Source organism: Halichoerus grypus, chromosome 3, assembly GCF_964656455.1.
Source record: "Halichoerus grypus chromosome 3, mHalGry1.hap1.1, whole genome shotgun sequence".
NCBI classification, from domain to species: Eukaryota; Metazoa; Chordata; class Mammalia; order Carnivora; family Phocidae; genus Halichoerus; species Halichoerus grypus.
Window position 1 is genome coordinate 59,894,770 of NC_135714.1, and position 12,010 is coordinate 59,906,779.

The window sequence follows — 12,010 nt, forward strand, 5'->3', positions numbered from 1 at the left end:
GCAACTGATATAGAAATTTTTATTTTTGATCTCTCATAAGTAAAATATGGATAGAGTATTTCCTGCTACCAACAGTACCAATATTACTGAAACTCAAGAATCAAACTACTAGGAACACTGCATCAAAAACTAATGATGTAATGTATGGTGATTAACATAACATAAAAAAAAGAAACTACTAATAAACACTAAATTAGAATATCAAATTATTTAAAGACTTTTTTCCGGTGGGGGGGGAATAAAAAAAAATAAAGACTTTTTTCCTTCTCCTTTCTTTTACTTCTGATCCCCACAACTATTTTGGTTCTCTCTACTCAGACTTGTTCACCACTAATATTTCAACCCCAAATATTTAAAAAACCTGAACCATGACTCTTAATAAGCAATCCATTGGAGGTCCTTATCCTCCCAATTCCTTGATAGCCTTTCAGAATTAAACAGCCTCTAGACACTAAATCATAACACAGCAATACACAGGACTAATTCCCCAAATTTAAGAAAACAGGAAGGTAGTATCACCAAGAAACTACACATAATCCAGTTCTAAGAAGTTCAAACTAATCATACCGTGTATCTTTTAAAACCAGGAATTTTGGACATCAAAAGGACCACTGGATACTAACAAGGCCAAGTGTTTACTTAGAAACTTTGTTCACATGCCTAAGGCTATATTAACTGCCAAATATGGAGCTAGACAAGGAATTCCCATCTTCTTTCCCTCTAACATACGGGGCTGCCTAACTGCAGTTGATGGTTCAGGGATCCAGGTACCGGCAATCCTAACATTTAGAGGACTAGCACGGTGTGTGGAGCCTTGAACCTAAAAACAGTATTTTAACCCAAGTTGAAATCTTAACTTGGGGGGAGCGGGGTCAACTCTGCTATCATTGCAGCTTTGGTGCACGAGTTTTGTTGTTGTTTTTTAAAGCAAAGGCACCTACCCTCAAAAAAAAAAAATCTGTTAAGAAATTAGGTGTGCCTTGGGGGGAAAAATTCATCTATGCGGAAAACTGTAAATGCAAATCTATATTCACTCCTAATCGGCACAGAGCCATCTTAAGAAATCTGCTTTTAAAGACGCAGATAAAATTCGATCAGATTCGGCTAACAAAAATCAACACAATCTAGAGAAGCTTATATTCTTCCCGTTGACTATTCTTCCCGCACCCCCCCCCCAAAAGTGGGGGAATAGGAAGAAACCCATTTCCCAAAGCACTGAAACATCTTTTCTATTCCTGGGTCAATATAGGATTGTCTGCGTAAAAAGAGCAAGAAAAGGTGTACGTTATATACAGCCCGGATTTCTGAACACGTTAGGGATAAACCCGAAGGGGGGTCAAAGACCGAGGAACACTAGGTGCTGGGTAAGCAAAGCGGCGGCTGCCTTCAAACCCGGATTCTGTTTCGATGCACAGAAATGGTGCCCGGAGGCCGCTACTTTCGCATCTGCGTCGCTTCTGCCTCCGCCGACACAGCCTCTTTTCCCCTCCCCCACGGGCGGGGCGGCGACGGCCTCCCGGCTCCCTTAGAACCGGGAATAAGAGACGCAAACCCCTCGGAGACAAGGCTGGTGGGCTCCCCACCCTAAAACATCCTCTCCAGAAAGCCGACTCCTCCACGTCTCGTATTGGCCTCCACCAGCGCGCCTCTGGGAGCTGCTGCGTCCCTGTTCCCAGCTCGCCACCCCATCTCCAACAAATCCGGGCCCCACCTGTGCCCTCCGGGCCCTCCGTCCGCACAACGCGCGCCGGTCACCTCCCTTCCCACGCGGCCTCCCACCCCTCACCTGAGAGGAAAGGTTTGGCTTCTTTCACGCACACACGGCAGCGTAGGCAGCCGGCAAGAACAATGTCTCTCTCTGCCGCGACACCTCCGACACTACGGCTCACGCACAGGACGGTTGCCTCGAGCCGCGGCGCGCGAAGGGAATGTCCCCTTCCGACCACCACACCGACCTCCCTTCTCGGCCCCCGTACACACCTCCAACCAACAGCGGCGGCGGGTACGTCGCGCGGAGGTCAACAGGAGAGTCGCCGAGGACCGGCTGCAGCGGATTCTTCTCGCTCGCCGCCCCCTCCCTCCGACAAACCTCAAGCCTCGGAAGCCGGAGAGCCGCGAGCTCGTTTCCCTTACAACCACCTCTTCCCGGGCGCCAGGCGCTGCGGCGAGCGACAAGGAACACGGACGTCCCGCCCCCTTTGCCGCCGCCCCCTCTTATTGTTTTACCCCTGCCGAAAGGGCTGGGGAACCCCCCAGCACGGCTTCAGCCAATCACGCATCTCCTTCGCGAGCTGGACACAACCTTCTCGCGTTTCTCTGCGGAGCACGCGCAGAACGCCGCCGCGCTCACGTACTCTCGCGCCCAGAAAGCCGGGGAACCGGAACCGGCCTCAAGCCGCGGCGAGAGTCCGCTGATTTGACGTCACAAGGAGGCTGCCTTTTTACTGCTCTACGGCTGTGGCCTCGCCGCCCTTCGAGATTGCGCCCGAACAGGAACCGGTTGGCTGCAGCGCTCTTTTGCGGCGTCTTTTGGAGAGCGATATTTCTGGTCCCTTTTGATTATTAATGTTAAAAGGGAAGGAATTTTCTCTTTGAACTAGGTGTCTGCAGGTTGCTGCTCTAGACCATAAAATGCAGCCAGTGGTTTCAGCTGTTTGCACCCCAAACTCAACCTATATTGTTTATTAACCCATCCTAGGAAACGGAGGTATTAAACTCCACCGAGAAGGTCAAATTCACCCTAACCGTTCAAAGCAATATATGTTACGGAACCTACTAGGTGCTAGGCCCTGGGATGTAGAAAAATACGATGCGGCCTGCAAAGAGGGGGGAAAGAATCTCTTTCTTTGTGTGCCTGCTGTGTATTTAGGTGTTGCTAAATACACACTAAGCGTTTTACATACTAAGGCCGCTAAAAGGCTGAAATCCCAGGAGATATCAGGATTACAGCCCTGTCCTAGATCTAGGCCCAGACTTGGCCCCAGGGCATAGCTGGGAAAACACTAGACACTGACTCTCGTGACCTTGATTCATGGAAAAAGCCAAATCTCCTTACAGTCAAGGAAGCCACTTTGCACCTTAGTTCTGGCAATGTTTCTCAAAAGGATATCAAGACAGCAGAGGCATTTTTGGAAGGAAGGGCTGAGAAAATGATGAAAGAAATGAAAGGGCAATTAGAAAAGGAAAGAACACATTTATTATATGCCCATGTACCAAACATAACGTGGGAATAGACATTTCATCAGTTTTAAGAGCAATTTTAAGGTATTTTCCACATGTGAAACCCGAGGTTTACAGAGGCACTGGCAAAAACTACACTGTTTTTACCTTAGTTTGCTTAATCATTTTGTTACATGAAAAATATTTGAGAAGACCATAACTTTTATGAAATGAACTTTGACGTGTTTTTTTTTTTTCCTTTGAAGCATAACATATTACATGAAGATTGCCCTTTAAATCTAATACTTCCGTACCAGGCACTCTTCAAATTACTTTATGTAATTGTTTAAGCATAACAATAACCCTATAGAGTAGTTACTATTTTATGCCCATTTTACAAATGAGGAAGCTGAAGTTTAGAGAGATCAAATAACTTGCCAAGGTCAGACAGCTACTGTTGGGTGAAGCTAGGAATTAAACACTAGCAGTCTGCGATCACACTCCATGCCCTTAGAACCACAAGTTGTAGAATACTCTCACTGTATTAATTGTCAGGATTTACCTCCTCTACTACTGATTGATATTTTGATTGTTTCCAGTTTGGGGTTCTTATTCACAACCACTGTTATTCTTCCCGAAATGGATCCTAGTGCATAGGTACAAAAGTTTCTCTAGAGCAATGGTTCTCAGAAATTAACCTACATCAGAATCACCTGGAGTGCTTGTTAAAACACAGATTGCCAAGCCCGACTCCCAGGGTTTCTGATTCATCAAGTCTGTGTTGAGGCCTGAGAATTTGCGTTTCTAACAAGTTCCCAGGTGATGAATCTATTGCTCCTCTCCTAACCACACTTTAAAAACCACTGACTGGGGCGCCTGGCTGGCTCAGTCAGTGAAGCATACAACTCTTGATGTCGGGGTTGTCAGTTCAAGCCCCACGTTGGGTGTAGAGATTACTTAAAAATCTTAAAAAAAAAAAAAGAACGGGCACCTGGGTGGCTCAGTCGTTAAGCGTCTGCCTTCGGCTCAGGTCATGGTCCCAGGGTCCTGGGATCGAGCCCCGCATCGGGCTCCCTGCTCCGCGGGAAGCCTGCTTCTCCCTCTCCCACTGCCCCTGCTTGTGTTTCCTCTCTGGCTGTCTTTCTCTCTGTCAAATAAATAAAATCTTTAAAAAAAAAAGAGTCGGACACTTAACCAACTGAGCCAACCAGGTAGCTCTATCCATACTCTTATATAAAATAATATACTAGTTACTTCATTTAATACTTTCTGACTGAACTGAATGCCACCATAGGTCTTCTCTGAGCACTGAATCAAGAGGAAACCCTTCACTCTCCATCTCTCACCCTGTTCTATTTCTGTTCCTAGCACTTCTCACTGCCTGACATGTATCATTTGGTGGGTTTTTAAAAATTGTTGGCCTCCCCAATAAACTCTAGTTTCATAAGGGCTCAAATTTAGTCTGTTTTGTTCAAAGATGTATCTCTGCCACAAAGGAGACATTCAAAAATAATTAATGAATAAATGTGTGTGTATGTATGAGATATATATATATATATATAAAGATAGATGGAGAGAAATGGGGTCATAATTAAACAGTGTTTTGCAGGATACTACTTTTTCTTTTTTTTTTTTTAAAGATTTTATTTATTTATTTGACAGAGAGAGACACAGTGAGGGCAGGATCACAAGCAGGGGGAGAGGGAGAGGGAGAAACAGGCGTCCCGCGGAGCAGGGAGCCCGATGTGGGGCTCGATCCCAGGACCCTGGGATCATGACCTGAGCCGAAGGCAGACGCTTAACGACTGAGCCACCCAGGCGCCCCTACTTTTTTCTTAACAATATAATTTGGGCATCCTTTTATGTTAGTACATAGGTCTGCTTAATGTTTTTTTTCCCAATGGTTACATAGATGAGGAATAACTTTTTAAGCTTAGAGGCAGGAGAATCAATTATAAAGAAAATTATGAGGATATAACCAAAATAAATATAAGCTATGTACTGGTACACTGCTGTCATAAATTTGAGTCAAAGGACTAATAAAATTTGATAAGAAATCAATATGAAAACCTAATCAAGGGGCACCTGGGTGGCTCAGTTGGTTAAACATCTGCCTTTGGCTCAAGTCATGATCCGGGAGTCCGTGGATTGAGCCCTGCATCAGGCTCCTTGCTCAGCAAGGCGTCTGCTTCTCCCTCTCCCTCTGCTCCTCCCCAGCTCGTGCTCTCTCACTTGCTCACTCTCTCAAATAAATAAATAAAATCTTTAAAAAAAAAAAAACCTAATCAGAAAACATGCAAAGGAAGTCCAATTCATAGAAAAAAGTGCATAGCATTAAACACATATGAAGAGCTGTCAAAATGAAACAAGGGCAAACCATAAATAAATGTAAATATTTGTAAATGAAAACATCCAATATGCAAAACCAAGCCCCTTTGTACATTTCTGTTGGAAGTAAATGTTAATTCATCCTTTAAAAAAAGTAATTTGGCAAGATATATCAAAAACTTTTAAATGTTTGCACTTTTTAAGCCAATAACTCCACTTCTAGGTATACAGCCCTCTTAGGATATGCACCAATAAGTTCGCTATGGGGATGCCTAGCTGGCTCAGTTGGTGGAGCATGTGACTCTTCATCTCAGGGTTGTGAGTTCAAGCCCCACATTGGGTATAGAGATTAGTTAAAAATAAAATCTTAAAAAAAAATAAGTTCATTGTGATGTTATTTATTTATCACCATTTAAAAACTGGAGGCATCTTAAAAATAAAAAAATAAATTAAAAAAATTAAAACTGGAGGCATCTTAAATATCCAAAAATCATAGGCTGTAGTCTAGAAAACAAGAATGGAAGTGACTAATGAGTAGAAATTTCTAGTCTCTATCACCGTTTAACATGTCTGGCAAGAGTAAACTACTCTAAATGTTTGATTTTTTTTTTTATATTAAAGATTTTATTTATTTATTTGTCAGAGAGAGGGATAGAGAACAAGCAGGGGCTGCAGCAGGCAGAGAGAGAGAGGGAGAAGCAGATTCCCTGCTGAGTAGGGAACCCAACGTGGGACTAGATCCCAGGACCCAGAGATCATGACCTGAGCTGAAAGCAGGTTCTTAACCGACTGAGCCACCCAGGCACCCCAACCTAACCGGATCTTAAAACGCATTATCACCATTTTGCTGAGGAAGTAGGTATGTAAGAGATGACTTTTCATGCATGTTTCAAGGCCCCCATAGGACTCCAAAATATGAAGACTAGGCACTGGGGGTCAAATCCAAATCCTGAAAGGATACTTGTTTTTCTTGCAAAGTATCTTTACTCATCACAATTTTAGCATTCCAACACTTACATGACATTTAACCTTTTGAGACAGGCATAACAAATGTCTTGGGCTAGCAACCAATTCAGTTAGTAAGGATTAGGATGCCAGCAGCATAGTCTGGGCTTTGGGGCCAGGCTGCCTGGATTTCCATCCTAGCTTCACTTCAACACTTGTTAGGTATATTACCTAGGTATTTTACTTCAGGTGGGATGCTTAACTTTTCTATGCTTCAGAGTTTCTCATCTGTAAAATGGGAACAATAATATTTATCTTATTAGAGTACTGTGAAGATTAGATGTAAAACATCTACAACCATGTCTGGCCCATGGGTAAATGCTCAATAAACATAAGCACTGAATGTTTGGTGCTTTAAAAAGCATAGGCACCAATTGCTTTCAACTGATTCCTTCTTCCATGAATGCTCATTGATTTGCTTGGAAGTAAAACTTACATTTGTATAGCATTTCACAGTTTTCAAAACACTTTCAAACACAATTCATTTCAGTTTCACAAGCAATTCACAAAGTAGGCAAGCTGTGCAACGCTAAAAGTGGCCAATTTAGAAAGAGACCCCAGAATCTCCCGGGGTTCCTGCCACTATACCACATTCCACTCTTAAATGATGAACCTCCGCAGCCTTGGAGCAAGGCTTCCTGATGGAAAACAAGTTACTTGGGAATTTCAGGGCTCTCTTGGTGCAGCTGGCTCCTTTGCAAAGCTTTCTGATGCAAAGAGAAACCCGCTCCCAGGAGTAGGATGAATCCATTCCTTTTAGAACAGAATAGAAGAAAGGCTATTATAGCCTGAAGAAAGAATCAAACGTTAATTTCCCCTGAAATCTTTCCATCCATTATCCTTGTAAGCCTGGGACAGGTTGGGGTCTAAAGAAATGTTCTTCTTCTCCATTTGATCATTGTGTCAAAATACGTCACCCATCCAGAAAGGTGCGTAAAACATTTGGGTGACCTACCCATTTGCTAAGTATACAATGTAACAATATGACTGCCTGCAGTAGGTGGTAGGTGTTAGCTACCTAACTGGTTTTGATCATACTATTAAAGTCTTCAAGCAGGGGAGATTCTAAATGCTACCAGCTTGGGAGAAAAAAGGCTGCAGACTTGAAGGAGGTCACTTCGTCAGAATTTAGAGATGAAGATCTCATCAAAAATCACCCCAAAGTTGATTTCAGTCGGAAGAGCGTGTGACTCTTGATCTCTAGGTGGTGAGTTCGAGCCTCACGTTGGGTGTAGAGATTCCAAAATAAATAAATAAATAAACTTAAAAAAAAAATCAACCCGAAGAATTAGGTTACGGGATTACAAAAGTAACCCATCTGATTAATGGTTTGTAAATTCTAACAGATTCTATCCAATGCTCATGAAGCTATGATGACAGCTAAAATCACCTCGGGCTGAGTGATCTAAAAGATACAGTAATCCTGGGAAGTACAACTAAATATAATGTAAATAAAGGAAGAGTCATCTGCCCTGAGTTGCCTGAAGTCCAAAAAGTGATGACTTTGGAAGGAGGCAAAATTTCACCAGTATTTATCTTGCACTGTCCAGGGTAGATTATATTTGGCAGACACGAATATTCTAGTCATTACTGGGTTACACGGTGTGTTTACTTTTTCAAGCCTTATAGTCTGGATATGAGATGCCTTGAGGTCATCCAGTTCTCCCCTCTTAATGCTCACCAAGCACTCTGACCCAGAGGAGGGGCCCTGCTCAGCAGATAATCTATTTATTGAAAAGGCATATCCCCCTTTGTGAAATAGTATTCTGGTGGGTTATTAATCAGTCTCTAATGGATTAACTCAGTGTCAACCAGTGTACCTGAGCCAGATTTCCTTGTTGTGGGAGAGGAGGGAGGCTGAGGGGCAATCCTCCACTTAAATATAGGAGTGGGGAAAAAAGGGATGAAATTCCATTTTCTTCACTAACTAGTTTTTGTTGTTTGTTTGTTTGTTTAAGTAATCTCTCCATCCAATGTGGGGCTCGAACTCACCACCTGGAGATCAAGAGTTACATGCTCTTCGATCAAGCCACAGAAGCACCCCTTCACTAATCGGTGTTTTGATACTGGTCAGGTTAGTTCACTTTTTTGACCTTTAGTTTCTTCAGGGATAAACAGCCAGCGTTAGGGTTGTTGGCAGGATTAATCATGGTGTTTAGCACAGTTTCTAACATAGACGGTATATAGGTCTGATTCCTATTATAAAACTGAGGCAGACCTTCAATATTGGGGGACCTCAGCACGGCGGGGTCATAAAATCATAAACAGACATTAGCCTAGGTCTACTCTCCATCCCTCCACTCTCCATTCTCCTCTTGGGTCAAATATGTGATTTGGTAGTACAGAGAAACCATGCCATGAGTCTTTGTCTTAAAAAGACAGTCAAATTCAGGAGCAGGAAAAGCATACAGTACCTTTAAAAGCAAATTTGTTTTCACCAAGTCTCTTCTAGCAACCAGGCTATAAAACTGTTCCAGGTAGTGGGGCACCTGGCTGGCTCACTCGGTGGAGCATGTGACTCTTGATCTCAGGGTTATTAAATTCAAGCCCACACATTGGGTGTAGAGATTATTTTTAAAAAAATAAAATCAGAAAGAATGAAAGAAAGAAAGGAAGGAAGGAAGGAAGGAAGGAAGAAAAAAAACAAAACTATTCCAGGTAGTAAAAAACCCAACTGTATGCAAACTACAAGGCGTTCATCATACAGACCAAAAACTTAAAAGACAGGAAAGAAGTTGTGAAATTTCTTCTGATTGGAAAAAGATCATCATAAAAAATTATACCCTTGATACTCACTGAAAGCATTTTGGCTTTCTTCTACATTGCCCAGTTGAGAGCAAAACACTGAGTGTCAGCAACAGGCCTTATTTTCCACCCATGGGTTTCCAGGTGTAACCATTTCCTTGCAGGTTCTAGGCTAGCTAACCTCTGGATTCTGGCCCCATGGCAGCAGAATACTTCTCTAGGCTTTACCTCAGCAGGAGGCATATATGAGGTTTATGACGAAGGCAAGAATCCTCCTCAGAATCAAGATTTGTCCTATCCTTCTGGTCAGACCAGATGCCTGGCTTTTAAAAATATCTCTACCTCTCTTATTCAGGATTGCCACTCTGACCTATGCCTTGTTGACTCACACTCTCTGGGTGAGCCGGGCCGTGGAAGAACATTCCTGGCTCCTACAAGCTGGCTCAAAACAGCAGCTCCCAGTTACATTCCCACATCTAGCTGGGCTTCAAGGATCCCAGGCCTGATCTCTAACACCAGAGCCATGGTCCCAAATTACCCAAGTTCTTGTGGTGACCTGAAAAGGGAAAGACAACTGAAAGTTAGTGACCAAAGACCTTTTGCACACAAGAAAGTAGTCCCAGATAAAGTGTGTTCACAGGGGCAATAATGTTGGAAGCAGAGGTTTTTTCTCTAAGCAACCAAGAGCTGTAGAAAACCCAAGGAACTTTCAGCCCATTAAGTAAAAGAATTATAAAAGAGTTTGGGGCTTTTCTATAAGCAGAGTTAGGAAAAGATTTAAAAAAAAAAAAAAGCGCTCCTAAGAATTGTTAGAGTTTCAGATCTATTTATTTCCTTTATGATTTTCCTTAATGTATTTCCTTATATGTTGTTCTAAACCAGTTTTTAACCTGAGGTCTATGCACATTTTCAGGGGATGGAGATAGAGGATGTTCGTGAAACCATGCACATTTTGTACCTATGTGTGTATAGTTGACCCTTGAACAACATGGGGATTGGGGTGCTTACTTGCATGCAGTCAAAAATCTGCATATAACGTTTGACTCCCTGAAAACTTAACTACTAATAGCCTACTGTTGACTGGAAGCCTCACTAGTAACATCAACAGTAGATTAATACATATGTTGTATGTTATATGAATTCTATACTATATTCTTACAATAAAGTAAGCCAGAGAAAAGAAAATGTTATTTAAAAATCATTAAGGAAGGGGCGCCTGGGTGGCTCAGTTGGTTGAGCGACTGCCTTCGGCTCAGGTCATGATCCTGGAGTCCCTGGATCAAGTCCCACATCGGGCTCCCTGCTCGGCAGGGAGTCTGCTTCTCCCTCTGACCCTCCCCCCTCTCATGTGCTCTCTCTCTCATTCTCTCTCTCTCAAATAAATAAATAAAATCTTTAAAAAAAAAAATCATTAAGGAAGAAGAAATACCTTTATAGTACTGTACTGTATTTATTGAAAAAATCTGAATATAAGTGGATCTGTGCAGTTTAAACCGTGTTGTTCAAGGGTCAATTGTATATGTCTTTTTTTTTTTTTTCTGAAAAAGTCTGTATTTCATTGTCTTCTAAATGCATCTATGTCCTAAAGGGTTAAAAACCCACGATCTGGGGGTGCCTGGGTGGCTCAGTCGGTTAGTCTCTGCCTTCGGCTCAGGTCATGATCCCAGGATCCTGGGATCAGCCCCGCGTCGGGCTCCCTGCTCAGCGGAGAACCTGCTTCTCCTTCTCCCTTTGCCTGCCACTCTGCCTACTTGTACTCTCTCTCTATCTCTCTGTCAAATGAATAAATAAAAATCTTAAAAAAAAAAAAAAAAAAACCCGTGATCTGAACCACATTCTTCTTCAATGTATATCAAGGTAAGTTGGTTTATTAAGATGAAGGCTTTAGGGGCACCTGGCTGGTTCAGTTAGAGCACGCAACTCTTGATCTTGAGGTTGTGAATTTAAGCCTCACATTAGGGGTAGAGTTTACTTAAAAAAAAAAAAATGAAGGCTTTATAGTATAAAGAATGCTATGTTCTTCTCTTTTTTTTAAAGGTTTTATTTATTTATTTATTTATTGAAAGCACTCACACATGTGCTTGAGCACGGGGAGGGGCAGAGGGAGAGTGGGAGCATCTCAGGCAGACTCTGCTTGAGATGCTCTCTCTCTCCCTCTCTCTTCTTGCCCCTCTCCCTCTCTCTAATTAATTAATATCTTTTTAAAATAATTTTTTTTTTTTAGATTTTATTTATTTATTTGACAGACACACAGCGAGAGAGGGAACACAAGCAGGGTCAGAGGGAGAGCGAGAAGCAGGCTTCCCGCTGAAGCAGGGAGCCCAATGCAGGACTCGATCCCAGGACCCTGGGATCATGACCTGAGCCAAAGGCAGACGGTTAATGACTGAGCCACCCAGGTGCCCCAAAATAAAATTTTTTTTTTATTTAAATGCTTTCTATTTAATAGTAGACAAAATAAGGATAATGTGCATTTCACAAAGCTGCATGTTTTCCATGAAGGATTATTTAACTAAACCTAAAGTTTAGAAATGAGGTAATATTATGATTTCTGAAAGAAAACTAAAAGAAGGGTCACATAATTAATCATTTTTATTAATAACTTGCTTTCAAGGAGTGTGTATGCTGATGGGAGGGATGCATACCAAGAAGAATTTTAATGTCACTGTAACAGAGTAAGGTTTAAGACAGAGATCGGCTCCGGGCGCTGTGAGAACAGAGAAGGGGCAGTTAAGTCAAACCAGAGGTTCGAATTCACGCAGGAGGTGACACC

At 42.4% G+C, this 12,010-nt stretch overlaps 1 protein-coding gene across 4 annotated transcripts in view; it reads right to left on the reverse strand.

Annotated features, from left to right (window-relative positions):
- G3BP2 (G3BP stress granule assembly factor 2) overlaps positions 1–12,010 on the reverse strand; it is a 76,821-nt gene that overhangs the window by 32,398 nt on the left and 32,413 nt on the right. For 2 of the 4 annotated variants that reach the window (XM_036109363.2, XM_036109360.2), the window contains exon 1: positions 1,981–2,216. The exons of 1 other annotated variant lie outside the window; for it this stretch is intronic. The gene's annotated coding sequence lies outside the window, so the exon portion shown is untranslated. Of the gene's footprint in view, positions 1–1,786; positions 1,949–1,980; positions 2,217–12,010 lie in introns of those variants that run through there. One more of the 4 variants, XM_036109361.2, reaches the window with a different exon arrangement.